We start from the raw sequence: 18,485 nt of genomic DNA, 5'->3' as shown, positions 1-18,485 counted from the left end.
AAAGATAAATTATTCCCATTCCCCGCGGATGGGAATGCTGGATTTTACAACATATTTGTGTATACCGACATCATATCCTATCAAAGGGTCGGAGACAGCTGTGTGCCACTCCTGAGAACGGTTCATATAGACGGAAAGGATGGGGACATAGTCACTGTCACCTACGACAAGCCACACTACGTACCTGTAAGCAAGAAATATAGTGAAAACATTCTTGTTGAGCTTAAAATGGATCAGAACGAAAACATCAAATTTACTTATGGTAAAACGATTGTAAAAATCCACTTTAGACCCACCAAAACCTCTCTACATACAGTGCCTTGCGAAAGTATTCGGCCCCCTTGAACTTTGCGACCATTTGCCACATTTCAGGCTTCAAACATAAAGATATAAAATTATTTTTTTTTGTGAAGAATCAACAACAAGTGGGACACAATCATGACGTGGAACGACATTTATTGGATATTTCAAACTTTTTTAACAAATCAAAAAGTGAAAAATTGGGCGTGCAAAATTATTCAGCCCCTTTACTTTCAGTGCAGCAAACTCTCTCCAGAAGTTCAGTGAGGATCTCTGAATGATCCAATGTTGACCTAAATGACTAATGATGATAAATACAATCCACCTGTGTGTAATCAAGTCTCTGTATAAATGCACCTGCACTGTGATAGTCTCAGAGGTCCGTTAAAAGCGCAGAGAGCATCATGAAGAACAAGGAACACACCAGGCAGGTCCGAGATACTGTTGTGAAGAAGTTTAAAGACGGATTTGGATACAAAAATATTTCCCAAGCTTTAAACATCCCAAGGAGCACTGTGCAAGCGATAATATTGAAATGGAAGGAGTATCAGACCACTGCAAATCTACCAAGACCTGGCCGTCCCTCTAAACTTTCAGCTCATACAAGGAGAAGACTGATCAGAGATGCAGCCAAGAGGCCCATGATCACTCTGGATGAACTGCAGAGATCTACAGCTGAGGTGGGAGACTCTGTCCATAGGACAACAATCAGTCGTATATTGCACAAATCTGGCCTTCATGGAAGAGTGGCAAGAAGAAAGCCATTTCTTAAAGATATCCATAAAAAGTGTTGTTTAAAGTTTGCCACAAGCCACCTGGGAGACACCAAACATGTGGAAGAAGGTGCTCTGGTCAGATGAAACCAAAATTGAACTTTTTGGCAACAATGCAAAACGTTATGTTTGGCGTAAAAGCAACACAGCTGAACACACCATCCCCACTGTCAAACATGGTGGTGGCAGCATCATGGTTTGGGCCTGCTTTTCTTCAGCAGGGACAGGGAAGATGGTTAAAATTGATGGGAAGATGGATGGAGCCAAATACAGGACCATTCTGGAAGAAAACCTGATGGAGTCTGCAAAAGACCTGAGACTGGGACGGAGATTTGTCTTCCAACAAGACAATGATCCAAAACACAAAGCAAAATCTACAATGGAATGGTTCAAAAATAAACATATCCAGGTGTTAGAATGGCCAAGTCAAAGTCCAGACCTGAATCCAATCGAGAATCTGTGGAAAGAACTGAAAACTGCTGTTCACAAATGCTCTCCATCCAACCTCACTGAGCTCGAGCTGTTTTGCAAGGAGGAATGGGAAAAAATGTCAGTCTCTCGATGTGCAAAACTGATAGAGACATACCCCAAGCGACTTACAGCTGTAATCACAGCAAAAGGTGGCGCTACAAAGTATTAACTCAAGGGGGCTGAATAATTTTGCACGCCCAATTTTTCAGTTTTTGATTTGTTAAAAAAGTTTGAAATATCCAATAAATGTTGTTCCACTTCATGATTGTGTCCCACTTGTTGTTGATTCTTCACAAAAAAATACAGTTTTAGATCTTTATGTTTGAAGCCTGAAATGTGGCAAAAGGTCGCAAAATTCAAGGGGGCCGAATACTTTCGCAAGGCACTGTATTTTCATTGGGCGTGAATCACATCTCACCTCCCTGTTCCCCTGCAAATTTAAAGGAGAGCGTCTGGTGTATTCTTTTCTCAGGAGAGCTTTCTGTAAGAACCCCAAAGACATCTTGTGTTTGAGAGCACAATACATTTCAGCAGGGTCAGGAAGAGTTCAGTGCTCACTGTACTCGGGGATGGGTGGACACATGGGACCGACTTGGTTTGAACCTTGGTCTCCTGCACCCTAAGTGTTTTTATTGATTTATTTTACCTTTATTTATATAGGTCAATCAATTAAGAACAGATCCTGATTAGCAATTTGCAATAGTGTTCTTTGTTAGCTAAAGCACAAGTATTACCTCGGGAGCTAACACAAGTCTTAAGGTCTCAGACACACACACACACAACGAAACAAAATTAACAATCATCCCAACTGACCGTCAGTCCACAAAACAGAAAGTTGACTTTAGAAAACGATCCCCACAGAGAGTTCTGTACAAATATTACATTTTCTGCAGTAAATAAAACTTAGAATTCAATGTTTTGCCCACGGGCAACCTTGATTATACACTCAGTGGCCAGTTTATTAGGTGCATCACTGTCACGGACCCCTCCCCCCTTTATAATTGTGCCCTTTGTTCACCATTGTCTTGTTTGGTTATCGTTCCCAAGTCTGTTGGTCTTGTGAGTATCTGTGCTTTGTTGTTTCGGCTTTTGTGCTGCGTGTATTGTTATTGCGGGTCTCGTGTAGGGTTTCTTACGGGTCTTGTCCCGTGTATTTATTTGAGGTTTAACCTCGCTCTTTTGTTTGTTTTGGGCTTTGTCTCTGTGCCTTTTCATGGCATGTTGTGTTTTTGGGTGGAGTATTAAAACCCCGCTATTACGTACTCTTGAGCCTGTCTCCAATCATTTATACAACATGAATACTACCCCTTTCACGTAAATGGTTCGCTCCTATGGCCGGCCTCCTGGGCTTTTCACGCACGATAGTGAGTATGGTTACGTGCACACAATAATGCAATTTATTGTGGATTATCAAATTAATATAATAGCTCGATTAAAACATTTACGTGCTTTGCAAGAAGAAAGATTTCCCTAATAATCCTGTTCACATGGACACATCTGAACTCAGGCTACCTGAAGCCACACTGATAAATGCAGACGTGCTGTGGGCTACAATCAGATCGTATTGTTAATGGTAGACCATGACGAATGAAAATAGTCTCCGGACTATCAATCACCTTTTCTGCGGTAGTGGATTGCATGATATCATATTCATAATATCTGCTGTAGTAGTCTACAACTACTAGTACTGAGTGTCCTGTTGGTAGTGGACCCAATAGGTCAGTGGCGACGTCCTGCAACGGCCCATCAGGTAGCGCTGTGGGTCTCAGCGGTTCTGGCACATCTGATCGTGCTACAATCTGGCGACCATGGCATGACTTGAAATGTCTCTCTGAGGCCTTGTCCATGCCCAGCCACCATACCTTACTCCTGAGGTGTTGTTTTATGCACACTATGCCCAAATGTCTCTTGTGAGCTAAGGCTAGAGCCCTCGCATGAAGTGCACATGGCAAAACAATGCGTGATCCCCTTAGGACTAATTGTTCAATTATACATAGCTCATTTGCTATAGGTGTCTCATAACACCCACTCTGAATAGCACTTCATCTGTAGCTGATGCTTCCTCCACTTCCCTTGTGGTCATTGCATTTGGAGTTCGCGTTCACTGCCACAAATCTCACATACTACTCTGCTCCATGTGTGTGTGAGTCTTTCACTGCAGTCTCTCCAATTAGACATGACAGAGGGTCAGCAATGTTGTTTTTCTCTGCTATGTGGAAAACACGGAAGTCATAGTTGGAGTATCAGCACCCACCGTTTGATGCGAGCGCATGGCTTTGAGCAAGGGCTGTAAAATAGCCTCCATGCCTTATGATCAGTCTCTAGATCAAATTCCCTGCAGTATACATACAGGTGAAGCCTTTCATAATGCTAGGGCCTCACGCTCAGTTTGTGAATATCTTCGTTTACACTCTGACAGACTCCTGCTCACATAGACTGGAACAATTTCTCCTTGTTGTTCTTGCATGAGCACAGCTCCTAGGTCCACTGGTCCTGCGTCTGCTATTACTTTTGTGGCAGTGTCTTTGTCAAAGTACACAAGTGTCATGGCGTCAGACGGTTTCTCTTTTAATGTCTGAAATGTATTCTTCTGTTCTGGTCCTAAGGGGAATGTTGTGTTCATTCCGTTGCGGTTAAATTCCGCAGAGGCTCTGAGGGTGTAGAGAACTGGGGAATTAACCTACTGCTGTAGCCCGCTAAGCCTAGAAAGCTATAAACCTCTACAGCCTCAGGATCCCTGGCATCGACCACTGCTCTCACTCTTTCAGCTGTAGGCACAATGCCCTTCTGTTAGAGTAGCATGTCCATAAACAGCAATTTGTCCATTTTGAACTGACATTTCTCTGAGCTGAGTGTCAGCCCATAGTTCTCCAGCCTTTTGAGGACAGCATGTAGCCACTGGTCAAGGATCTCCTTGTCTGGAGTGTGGACGATGATGTCATCCGATATGTTCTCCACCCCCTCGATGCCTGCCAGTGCTGTTGCGATTTCGTGTTGATACTCCTCGCTCGCCAATGATACTCCGAATATGAATCTTTTACATCTGTATATACCATTATGCACTGCAAACATTGTTATGTCTCTTGTCAATTGATGATAGCCCCATTTAGATCCCGTTTTGTCAGGATTTGGCCAGGGTTGTAGTTTTAGTTTTCCTCAGTTCTTTGCTCTGTGTTTGAATGTTAGCACCCAGCCCCAGCAATGCTGTGAATATTTGTTACTCCAGTTGGACTCGCTTGTGGTACTCTGTTTTTGTTGTCATTTATTTTTGATTATCTTTTGAGGTATTTTCTCTGCTGTACATACCATCTTGTGGATTTACCTTTTGACTTAGAGGATTACCTTTTTCTCTTGGAATTACTTTTGACGTTGTGGATTTATATTTTTGCCTGAAGAACCTTCCTTTTTACTTTATTAAAACACTGTCTCAAGTGCTGCTGTGTCTGCCTCATCTTCTGGATTCTGCCGACTATTAGTGGCTCAGTTTGCTAAGTGACTGTTTCTCACACCGGAGACCCGCGTTCGTAACCGGGTCCTGACAAGTTTACTGAACATGACAGACCCATTAATTCCTTGCAAAAGTTAGCCTACTGTGGAGATTGGGTACCTCTCACATATGATTGCTGTGTTCGCTTGTCTCATGTCTAGACACAGTCTTATGTTGCCATCCAGTTTTGGTATTACCACTACCAGATTCACCCATGGTGTGGCATCATCCACTCTCAATTAAGGCTATGTTTTTTAGTTCCTCTTTTTCTCCACAGCTTCTCTCAGGTAGAATAGTACATGCCTGTGCTACTGTTGTCACATCTTAATCAACATGTAAGTTGATCTGCTTTGTGTTTAGCTTACCCACCCCTTCAAACAATTTGGGGTATTGCTGTTTTATCTGTGTTTTTACATCTGTCACTGCTAAAGCCAACACTCACTTTTAGCACACCCAATGTGAAGGCAGTGTCTTTACCTAGCAATGGCTCCTCCTGTCCACATATCACAGTGAACTCAGCCTGTGTGCTGCGCTTGCCTGTCTTTATTTGGCATGTGAAAACCCCTTTTACTGGTAATGGCTCGTTTGAGTATGCATATAGCTTTTTATCAGTCAGTGACAAACGACACCTGATTTCCTTGGCTTTTAACATTTTCCATGTGCTCTCATCTATGTTAAGCGTGGTTCCAGAATCAATTAACAATAACAAATTGAGTCTTCCCACTGAGAACGTGATCCTATCTGAGTTACAGTTCTCATTTACCACAAATGCATAGTCTCGGTTTTGTTCCTCTGTGTCACGCCCTGACCAGAGAGCTTTTTATTCTCTATGTTGGTTAGGTCGGGGTGGGTCATCTAGGTAATCATATTTGTATGTTGGCCTGGTATGGTTCCCAATCAGAAGCAGCTGTTTATCGTTGTCTCTGATTGTGGATCATATTTAGGCAGCCATTTTCCCTTTGTGGGATCTTGACTATGTATAGTTGCCTGTGTGCACTATAGCAGCTTCACGTTTTGATTTGCATTTATGGTTTTCTTTGAGTTTCACTTCATAATAAAGATGATGGAACCATACCACGCTGCATCTTGGTCCACTTATTATAACGATCGTGACACTGCATCATGTTTCGAGTAACCTTTAGTCTTGCACATTTTTGCAAAATGGTCCTGCTGCACAAGCAGGGTCCTTTGCAAAGTTATCTGCATGTCCACCGCAATAGCGCACTTTCTCTGATCTGCTTCTTTTTGTGACATTTCTCCTCTTTTTGAAAGCACAGTTTCCCTATTCTTAGCATCTATGCTCACATGCGTGGTGGACATTTGCACTTCAATTCTTTCACATTGTGCGGCTAGCTCAAGTGACTGCACCAATGTTAGCCCAGGGCCCTCCAATAGTTTTCGGTGCACGTTTTTTGTATTACACCTGCTCAGTGTAGCATCTCTAATCTGGTTGTCCTTATCTCTAGCAAAGTCAGTCTTTAGCTGCTTGAGTAACACAATCCTGAACCGTCTCACCAGTTTTCTGCGTCAGTTGATAAAATGTCTGTCTTGCGAATGCTGTGTTCACTTGTGGCACGAAGTATGCATTTAACGCAGCCACAGCCCTGATGTAGTCCATTGGTTCTCCAGTGTCTGCGAGTGTGGAGAAAATGTCCTGCACATCTGTTCCAGCATGATGTAGAAGCAAAGCTCTCTTCCGTTGTTTTGTAACTACATCAACGTCACCGGATAGTATTAATCCTTTACCATCCACAAACAACTCAAACGCCATCAACAACCTGGTCCAGTGTGGACCTAGCGTAAGTAGGCTCACTGTAGCATTCAAACATTGGCACGGTGCTTTCCATCTTGACAAAACTAATTCTCTATCATTTTCAAATGTTATCCTCGTTGCCATTGTTCAATTCCATACTTACAATTTGTGCTAAGTTTTGATATTATATTGAATTGAATCAACAAGACTCAGAGAAACTTCAACATGTCGGTGTTCCAAGCCCCGAATTCCTTTACTGACGTGGTTACGTCAAATATCAGTAGGTCACATCAAAACACAACACTAATAAACTGCCGACGGAGTGTAGAGTTCCAAGCCATGTCCTTAATACAGTTGAAGTTGGAAGTTTACATACACTTAGGTTGGAGTCATTAAAACTAGTTTTTCAACCACTCCACAAATTTATTGTTAACAAACTATAGTTTTGGCAAGTCGGTTAGGACATCTACTTTGTGCATGACAGAAGTCATTTTTCCAACAATTGTTTACTGTAACGCTCAATGAGTGAATGGGTGTGGAGTCAGGCGCAGAGAGCAAAGGATGCGGGAAAAAACCCGCTTTAATGTCCAAAAAAATAACAGGAACAAAATAGTATACCCAACACAGGTGTAACTATAAAACAAAATAGTACCCTATTGTGAAATACTAGGACAGCGAGAAAACCCAACAAAACACTAACCACTCTCACAAATACAGATGAACAAGCCCGCACCGAGGCCGAGATGCAGGGCGATCCGGATGGAGGCGATGGAACTCTCTCAACATAGATGGATCCAGAATATCCCCCACCGGGACCCAGCACCTCTCCTCCGGACCATACCCCTCCCAGTCAACGAGGTACTGCAGGCCTCTCACCCGGCGTCTTGAGCCCAGAATAGCTCGTATCGTGTACGCCGGGGACCCCTCGATGTCCAGAGGGGGCGGAGGGACCTCCGGAACCTCACCTTCCTGCATGGGACCAGCTACCACCAGCCTGAGGAGAGACACATGAAACGAGGGGTTAATGCGATAATACGAAGGAAGTAATAATCGATAACAAACCTTGTTTATTCTCCTCAGGACTTTAAATGGCTCTACACACTGCGGACCCAGCTTCCGGCAGGGCAAGCGGAGGGGCAGGTTTCGGGTCGAGAGCCAGACCCTGTCCGCAGGTTCCTCCATTAGCGGCCGCTCGATGTCCGCGTCCACCTCCCATACTACTGGTGCCACCAGCTTAGCCGCCGGAATGATGGGAGTAGGATCGATTGGACCGGTCCTCAGTGTCATAGAGGCGGGACAGCGCGTTGGCCTTGTAAAACGAAATCTGGTGAAATACATGGCCCACCTTGCCTGACGAGGATTCAGTCTCCTAGCTGATCGGATATACTCCAGGTTACGGTGGTCAGTCCAGAAGAGGAAAGGGTGCTTAGCCCCCTCAAGCCTGTGTCTCCACACCTTCAGGGCCTTAACCATAGCCAACAACTCCCTGTCCCCCACATCATAATTCCGCTCCGCTGGCCCGAGCTTCTTCGAAAAAAAAGCACAGGGGCGGAGTGTCGGTGGCGTACCCGAGCGCTGTGAGAGCACCGCTCCAACCCCAGCCTTGGATGCGTCCATCTCTACTATGAACGCCAAAGAAAGGTCCGGATGCGCCAACACCGGCGCCTCAGTGAACAGCGCCTTCAACCTACGGAAAGCTCCGTCCACCTCTGCTGACCACTGCAAACGCACCGGCCCCCCCCTTCAGCAGTGAGGTAATAGGAGCTGCTACCTGACCAAAACCCCGGATAAACCTCCGGTAGTAATTGGTAAACCCTAAGAACCGCTGCACCTCCTTTACCGTGGTCGGAGTCGGCCAATTACGCACAGCCTTGATGCGGTCACCCTCCATTACCACCCCCAAGCTGGAAATGCGATAACCCAGGAAGGAAACGGCTCGTTTGGAAAACTCACATTTCTCCGCCTTCATGTACAGGTCATGCTCCAGCAGTCGCCCAAGAACCTTGCGCACCAGAGACACATGCGCGGTGCGTGTAGGGGAGTAGATCAAAATATCGGCAATATACACCATCTCTGAGAATCTCGTCAACGAAGGATTGAAAGATAGCTGGAGCATTCTTTAACCCGTACGGCATGACGAGGTACTCATAATGGCCAGATGTGGTACTAAACGCGGTTATCCACTCATCTCCCTCCCGAATACGCACCAGATTATATGCACTCCTGAGATCCAGTTTCGTGAAGAACTGCGCTCCGTGAAATGATTCCACTGCCGTAGCGATGAGAGGTAGTGGGTAACTAAAACCCGCCGTGATGGAATTGAGACCTCGATAATCAATACACGGACGCAAACCACCATCCTTTTTCTTCACAAAAAAGAAACTCGAGGAGACGGGTGACATGGAGGGCCGAATGTACCCCTGTCCCAGAGCTTCCGGGACATATGTCTCCATAGCCAACGTCTCCTCCTGGGATAAAGGATACACATGACTCCTGGGGAGTGCAGCGTTTACCTGGAGGTTTATCACGCAATCCCCCTGTCGATGAGGTGGTAATTGGGTCGCTTTCTTTTTCCTGAAAGCGATAACCAAATCGGCATACTCAGCGGGAATGCGCACGGTGGAAACCTGGTCTGGACTCTCCACCGTTGTCGCACCGATGGAAACTCCTACACACCTGCCTGAACACTCATCAGACCACCCCTGGAGAGTTCCCTGTTTCCACAAAATCGTCGGATTGTGAATAGCCAGCCAGGGAATCCCCAGCACCACCGGAAACGCAGGTGAATCGATAAGGAACAGACTAATCCGCTCCTTATGATTCCCCTGCGTAATCATCTCCAAAGGAATTGTGGCCTCCCTGACCAGCCCTGACCCTAATGGTCGACTATCTAAAGAGTGCACGGGAAAAGGGGGGTCTACCTTAACTAACGGAATCCTCAACCTCTGAGCGAGTCCGCGATCTATAAAGTTCCCAGCTGCGCCTGAATCGACTAGAGAGGGAAATAATTTAAGGAAACAAATTAATAAAAACATGTGACCAACAGGAAACTCTGGGAGAGTGTGTTGCTGACTCACCTGGGGTAACCGAGGAGTGTTCTGCCTGCCCTCTCGAATCCCAGATGAACTTCTCTAGCACCGACCTGAAGTGTGCCCTCTCCGGCCACAACTGGTACAGGAGGAGCCTCCTCCTCCGATCTCCCTAGATGCGGCCCCTCCTAGCTCCATCGGGATAGGAGCGGGAGGGTCAGGAGGTGGAACTAACAGGACCCTTTCAGAACGGTCTAACCGGATCGACAGGTCTATCGCGGCCAGGTCCAGGCCAAGGGTCACGGCCAGGTCCAGGCCAAGGTCCGGAAATCCAGCACGAAGTCCTGCGCGCTCCTCGTCCCCTGCCGGAGATGGAACAACCTCTCACCCGCCGCTCGGCCCTCCTGAGGGTGATCGAACACGGCCCGGAAACGGCGGGTGAACTCCGGGTAGTCGCCCCTCGCTGAGTCGGGCCCATTCCAGACAGCATTGGCCCACTCCAGGGCTCTACCCGTAAGGCAAGAGACGAGGACACTCACGCTCTCCTCGTCTGAGGGAGCCGGCCCGAACGGTGGCCAGGTAGAGATCTAGTTGAAGCAGGAATCCCTGGCACCCCGCCGCCGCTCCTTCGTACTCCCCCGGAGGCGTAATGCGCAGAGCGCTGGTACCGGATTCCGCTGGGGGAGATGGTAGAGTTGCTGGTGGGAGGGTAGGTGGGGTAGTAAGAAGACCACTCCTCTCCCAACGGTCCATCCTCTCCATCATTTGATCCATCGCTGATCCGATGCGATGGAGGATGGACGTGTGATGAAGGACTCTCTCCTCCATCGTGGGGAGAGGGGGGGGGGGTCGCTGCTCCTGCTGACTCCATAATAAGGTGCGGGCTTCTGTAACGCTCAATGAGTGAATGGGTGTGGAGTCAGGCGCAGAGAGCAAAGGATGTGGGAAAAAACACGCTTTAATGTCCAAAAAAATAACAGGAACAAAATAGTATACCCAACACAGGTGTAACTATAAAACAAAATAGTACCCTATTGTGAAATACTAGGACAGCGAGAAAACAAAACACTAACCGCTCTCACAAATACAGATGAACAAGCCCGCACAAACAGAAGCGGGCTAAACAAATTTAAATAACCCCACCCTAACAACCAAACAAGGAACAGGTGAAACCAATTAGACAACCAAATGAACACAGAACAAAGGATCGGTGGCAGCTAGTAGACCGGCGACCACGACCACCGAGCACCACCCGAACAGGAAGGGGAGCCACCTTCGGTAATATTCGTGACATTACAGACAGATTACTTCACTTATAATTCACTGTATCACAATTCCAGTGGGTCAGAAGTTTACATACACTAAGTGTGCCTGTGCCTTAAAACTTCTTGCTCCTACCTGAGACGCAGATGTCTCATCTAGACACCTGGAAATGCAAATGCGCTACGCTAAATGCTAAATGTACTCGTTAAAACTGAAACGTTCATTAAAACACACATGCAGGGTATTGAATTAAAGCTACACTCGTTGTGAATCTAGCCAACAAGTCAGATTTTTTAAATGCTTTTCGGCAAAAGCATGAGAAGCTATTATCTGATAGCATGCAACACCCCGAAATACCTGAAGGCGACGTAAACAAAAGAATTAGCGTAGCCGGCGCTACACAAATAGCAGAAATAAAATATAAAACATTCATTACCTTTGACGAGCTTCTTTGTTGGCACTCCTATATGCCCCATAAACATCACTATTGGGTCTTTTTTTCGATTAAATCGGTCCATATATACCCAAAATATCCATCTATGGAAATTGTGTGATTCAGAAAAAAACACTGTTTCAAAACGCAGCGTCATTTTTTTAAATTAAAAAAGTCGACGATAAACTTTCACAAAACACTTCGAAATACTTTTGTAATCCAACTTTAGGTATTAGTAAACGTTAATAATCTATCAAATTGAACACGGGGCGATGTGTATTCAATAGCTCCACGTCTTCAAATCATGTTTGGGAAATCTCTCTTCCAAGACGTCCTGTCGGAGACCGGATGGAATGGAATCTCTCTCCTTTGTTTGACCAAGAAATAACTCCCAGGAAATTGACAAGACTGGAGACATCGTGTGGAAGCTGTAGCAATCTCGGCCCCATTTAATTTGGTGTCCCTTAAACAACACATGCAAGTGGCGCATGGATATTTTTTTCAGTTTTCAGTGACCAGTTTTTCTTGCGCTTTTCGATGAAACACACGCTCTGTTATAGTCACAGCCGTGATTTAACCAGTTTTAGAAACTTCAGAGTGTTTTCTATCCACACATACTAATCATATGCATATACTATATTCCTGGCACGAGTAGCAGGACGCTGAAATGTTGCGCGATTTTTAACAGAATGTTCGAAAAAGTAGGGGGTAGACTGAAGAGGTTTTAAAACAGCTTGGTAAATTAATTTACATTTACAGACTTACATGGCTTTAGAAGCTTCTGACATCATTTGAGTCAATTGGAGGTGTACCCGTGGATGTATTTCAAGGCCTACCTTCAAACTCAGTGCCTCTTTGCTTGACATCATGGGAAAATCAAAAGAAATCAGCCAAGACCTCAGAAAAAAATTGTAGACCTCCACAAGCAATGTCCAAACGCCTGAAGGTACCACGTTCATCTGTACAAATAAACTATTACGCAAGTATGAACACCACGGGACCACGCAGTCGTCATACCGCTCAGGAAGGAGATGCGGAGATGGCATGTGAAAACCCCTTTTACTGGTAATGGGAGATGCATTCTGTCTCCTAGAGATGAACGTACTATTGGTGCAAATAAATCCCAGAACAACAGCAAAGGACCTTGTGAAGATGCTGGAGGACGCAGGTACAAAAGTATCTATATCCACATTAAATCGAGTCCTATATCAACATAACCTGAAAGGCCGCTCAACAAGGAAGAAGACACTGCTCCAAAACCGCCATAAAAAAGCCAGACTACGGTTTGCAACTGCACATGGGGACAAAGATGGGACTTTTTGGAAGCATACTTCCAAAGTTGTGGCAAAATGGCTTAACAAAGCCCTCACAAAGCCCTGACCTCAATCCTATAGAAAATCTGTGAGCAGAACTGAAAAAGTGTGTGTGAGCAAGGAGGCCAACAAACCCGACTCAGTTACACCAGCTATGTCAGAAGGAATGGGTCAAAATTCACCCAACCTATTGTGGGAAGCTTGTGGAAGGCTACCTGAAACGTTTGACCCAAGATAAACAATTTAAAGGCAATGCTGCCAATTACTAATTGAGTGTATGTAAACTTCCGACAGACTGGGAATGTGATGAAAGAAATAAAAGCTGAAATTAATAATTCTTTACTATTATTCTGACATTTCACATTCTTAAAATAAAGTGTTGATCATAACTGACCTAAGACTGGGAATTTTTACTTGGATTAAATGTCAGGAATTGTGATTTGGCTATGTAAACTTCCGACTTCAACTGTATGTTCTGTACAACCTTTTCACAGTAAAGAATGAGGTTCACACATGAGCTGTACACTCATTGTCACGCCCTGACCTTAGATATCTCTGTTTTCTTTATATTTTGGTTAGGTCAGGACGCGACTAGGGTGGGTATGCTAGTTTTTTTATTGTCTAGGGTTTTTTGTATGTCCAGGGTTTTTGTAGGTCTAGGTGATTTGTATGTCTATGGTGGCCTGATATGATTCCCAATCAGAGGCAACTGTTTATCGTTGTCTCTGATTGGGGATCATATTTAGGTAGCCATTTCCCTTTGGTGTTTGTGGGATCTTGTTCTATGTTTATCTGCCTGTCTGCACTATTCGTATAGCTCCACGTTTCGTGGAACTCTATGCACGCTGCGCCTTGGTCCGATCCTTATAACGAACGTGACACTCATAATGAGTATAACCATAATGTTCAGACTACAAATGTTGGTTCTTAATTTGAGCCAGCAGGAAAATAATCCTGGAGCAACAGGAAATGTGAATTATTATAAAGTGGATTATAATTAATACTGTATACAAAAAAATTGTGGGAGTATATACATATTTCATTAGGGCAAATAAAGTTGGACATTTTAAAGATGAAATTACAAACTTTAGAAGCCTTTTTAATTGTGGAATACACAAAAAAAAAAAAATTCTCAGCAACAAAAAAAGAGTGATCAAATTAAAATTCTACAGCGGTATAAAAGGCTCCCTATGCATGTTTCCCCATCCTTTAACAGCAGTTCCTTCAGAAACTATTTTAAGTACCCCTTAACTTTTTCAAATGTTGTGTTACAGCCTGAATTTAACATTGATTAAATTGACATGTTGTGTCACTGACCTACAAACAATACCCCATATGTCAGAGTGAAATTATGTTTATAGGAATTGTTACAAATTCATTAAAAATTAAAAGCTGAAATGTCTTGAGTCAATAACTATTCAACAATGGCAAGCCTAAATAAGTTCAGGAGTAAAAATGTGCTTAACAAGTCACATAATAAGTTGCATGGACTCACTCTGTGTGCAATAATACTGTTAAACAATTTTTTGTTAATACTGTACCCTACACATACAATTATCTGTAAGGCCCCTTGGTCGAACAGTGAATTTTAAGTACAGATTCAACCAAAAAGACCAGGGAGATTTTCCAATGCTTAGCAAAGAAGAGCTCCTAAATGGAAGGGGAAAAAAACAAACAGACATTGAATATCCCTTTGAGCATGGTGAAGTTATTAATTACACTTTGGATATTGTATCAATATACCCAGTCACTACAAAGACACAGGTGTCCTTTCTAACTCAGTTGCCGGAGAGGAAGGAAACCGCTCAGGGATTTCACCATGAGGCCAATGGTGATTTGAAAACAGTTAGAGTTTATGGTCATGATACAAGAAGACTGAGTATGGATCAACAACATTGAGTTACTCCACAATAATAACCTAAATGACAGAGTGAAAAGAAGGAAGCCTGTAAGGAATACAAATATTACAAAACATGTATCCTGTTTGCAATATGGCACTAAGTAAAACTGCAAAAAATGTGCCAATGAAATTAACTTTAAGTCCTGAGTACAAAGCGTTATGTTTGGGGAAAATCTAACACAACATATCACAGAATACCACTCTTCATATTTTCATGCATGGTGGTGACTGCATCATGTTATTGGTATGCTTGTCACCAGCAAGGACTAGGATGTTTTTCAGAGCTAAGCACAAGCAATATCCTAAAGGAAAACCTGCTCCAGACAGCTTTCCAACACACACTGGGTATCAGGATAAGGTAATACCCAGATGCAGACCGTATCGAAGTAACAATGTCTATTACAGAAACAGAGGCAAAGGTACAGGACAGCAGGCAGGCTCAGGGTCAGGGGCAGGCAGAGTGGTCAGGGGGGCGTGTTCAGGGTCAGGACAGGTAAGGGTCAAAAACTAGGAGTGCGAGATAAAGAGAGGCTGGGAAATGACAGGAGCTGACAGGACAAATGCTGGTAAGCTTGACAAACAAGACGAACTGGCAACAGACAAACAGAAAACACATGTATAAGTACTGTACACAGGGGATAATGGGGAAGATGGGCGACACCTGTTGGGGGGTGGAGACAAGCACAAAGAAAGGTGAAACAGATAAGTGTGTGACACTGGGAGACAAATTCACCTTTCAGCAGGACAATAACCTAAAACACAAGGCCAAATATACACTTAAGTTGCGTACCAAAAATACATTGAATGTTCCTGAGTGGCCTAGTTACAGTTTGGGTTTAAATCTACTTGAAAATCTATGGCAAGACATGAAAATGGCTGTCTAACAATAATCAACAACCAACTTGACAGACCTTGAAGAATTTTCAAAAGAAGAATGTGCAAATATTGTTCAATTCATGTGTGCAAAAGCTCTTAGAGACTTACCAAAAAAAGACTCACAGCTGTAATCGCTGCCAAAGGTGATTAAGTTATACGGAATAAAAATAATAACACATGCAACAATTTCAATTATTTTACTGACTTACAGGAAATCAGTCAATTGAAATAAATTCACGAGGCCCTAATCTATGTATTTCACATGACTGGGCAGGGGCACAGCCATGGGTGAGCCTAAGAGGGTATAGGCCCACCCACTAAGGAGCCAGGGCAACCTACTGGGGAGCCAGGGCCAGCCAATCAGAATGTTTTCCCCACAAAAGGGCTTTATTACAGGCTTTATTGCAGTTTCATCAGCAGTGTCTCAGACGATCCTGCAGGTGAAGAAGCCGGATGTGGAGATCCTGGGCAGGCATCGTTACACTTTTTCTGCGGGTGTGAGACCATTTGGGTGTACTGCCAAATTCTCTAAAATGACATTGGAGGCGGCTTATGGTAGAGAAATGAACATTAAATTCTAGGTTTGGTTAAGGGTTTTTTCCATCCTCTATCTAGGCTACAGCTTGTGGGATAGTAGGTCTTTAATACCTGTCCATCCAATGTACAGTACCAGTCAAAAGATTGGACATTCCAGGGTTTTTCTTAATTTTGAACTATTTTCTTCATTGTAAAATAATAGTGAAGACATCAAAACTATGAAATAACACATTTGGAATCATGCAGTATCCAAAAAAGTGCTAAACAAATGAAAATAGATGTTATATTTGAGATTCTTCAAAGTAGCCACCCTTTGCCTTGATGACAGCTTTGCACACTCTTGGCATTCTCTCAACCAGCTTCATGATGTAATCACCTCTAATGCATTTCTATAACAGGTGTGCCTTGTTAAAAGTTCATTTGTGGAATTTATTTTCTTCTTAATGCGTTTGAGCACATAGTTGTGTTGTAGCAATGTAGGGGTGGTATACAGAAGATAGCCCTATTTGGTAACAATTCCATATTATGGAAAGAACAGCTCAAACAAGCAAAGACAAATGACAGCCCATCATTACATTAAGACATGACGGTCTGTCTATGCAGAAAACGTCAAGAACTTTGAAAGTTTCTTCAAGTGCAATTGCAAAAACCATCAAGCGCAACGATGAAACTGGCTCTCAAGGACCGCCACAGGAAAGGAAGACCAAGAGTTATCTCTGCTACAGAGGATAAATTCCTTAGAGTTAATTGCACCTCAGATTGCAGCCTAAATAAATGCTTCACAGAGTTCAAGTACCATACACATGTTCAGAGGTGAATCAGAGGTGAATCAGGCCTTCATGGTCGAATTCCTGCAAAAAAAAACACTACTAAAGGACACCAATAATAAGATGAGACTTGCTTGGGCCAAGAAACACGAGCAATGGACATTTGGTCTGATGAGGCCACGTTTGAGATTTTTGTTTCCAACCGCTGTGTCTTTGTGAGATGCAGAGTAGGTGAACAGATGATCTCCGCATGTGTGGTTCCAACCGTGAAGCATGGAGGAGGAGGTGTGATGGTGTGGGAGTGCTTTGCTGGTGACACTGTCTGGGACTTATTTAGAATTCAAGGCACACTTAACCAGCAAGGCTACCATAGCATTCTGCAGCGGTACGCCAACCCATCTGGTTTGCGCTTAGTGGGACTTTCATTTGTTTCTCAACAGGACAATGACCCAAAACACACCTCCAGGCTGTGTAAGGGCTATTTGACCAAGAAGGAGAGTGATGAAGTGCTGCATCAGATGACCTGGTCTCCACAATCCCCTGACCTCAGCGCAATTGAGATTTGGACTGCAGAGTGAAGTAAAAGCAGCCAACAAGTGCTCAGCATTACTGGGAACTCCTTCAAAACTGTTGGAAAAGCATTCCTCATGAAGCTGGTTGTGCAAAGCTGTCAGCAAGGCAAAGGGTGGCTACTTTGAAGAATCTAAAATCTAAAATATTCAGTAGCAAGAAAAAGTATGTGAAGCCTTTGGAAATACCTGGATTTCTGCATAAATTGGTCATAACGTTTTATCTGATAATCATCTAGGTCACAACAATAGACAAACACAGTCTGCTTAAACTAATAACACACAAACAATTATATGTTTTAATGTCTTTATTGAACACACCGTGCAAACATTCACAGTGCAGGGTGGGAAAAGTATGTGAACCCTTGGATTTAATATCTGGTTGATCTTCCTTTGGCAGCAATAACCTGAACCAAACGTTTTCTGTAGGTGCGGATCAGACCTGCACAACGGTCAGGAGGAATTCGGACCATTCCTCTTTACAAAACTGTTTCAGTTCAGCAATATTCTTGTAATGTCTGGTGTGAACTGCTCTCTTGAGGTCATGCCACAGCATCTCTTTCGGGTTGACATGACTCTGACTGGGCCACTCCAGAAGGCTTGTTTTCTTCTGTTGAAGCCAATTTTCTTGATTTACTTCTGTGTTTTGGGTTGTTGTCCTGTTGCATCACCCAACTTCTGTTGAGCTTCAATTTTCCTGCAAAATGTCTTGATTAACTTGGGAATTCATTTTTCCGTCGATGATGGCAAGCTGTCCAGGTCTTGAGGCAGCAAAGCAGCCCCAAACCATGATGCTCCCTCCACCATACTTTACAGTTGGGATGAGGTTTTGATGTTGGTGTGCTGTGCTTTTTTTCTCCACACATAGTGTTGTGTGTTCCTTCTAAACAACTCAACTGTAGTTTCATCTGTCCACAGAATATTTTGCCAGTAGCAAAATGAACACCATTCTTGTTTAGTGTTTTATGTATCATAGACTAGTCACCAGAGATGCTAGCATGTTCCAGATATTTC

This window comes from Oncorhynchus mykiss, chromosome 28, assembly GCF_057628025.1.
Source record: "Oncorhynchus mykiss isolate SJ-2025 chromosome 28, ASM5762802v1, whole genome shotgun sequence".
Taxonomy (NCBI): domain Eukaryota; kingdom Metazoa; phylum Chordata; class Actinopteri; order Salmoniformes; family Salmonidae; genus Oncorhynchus; species Oncorhynchus mykiss.
The sequence above is the reverse complement of the archived record's forward strand: the minus strand, read 5'-3'. Positions refer to the sequence as shown.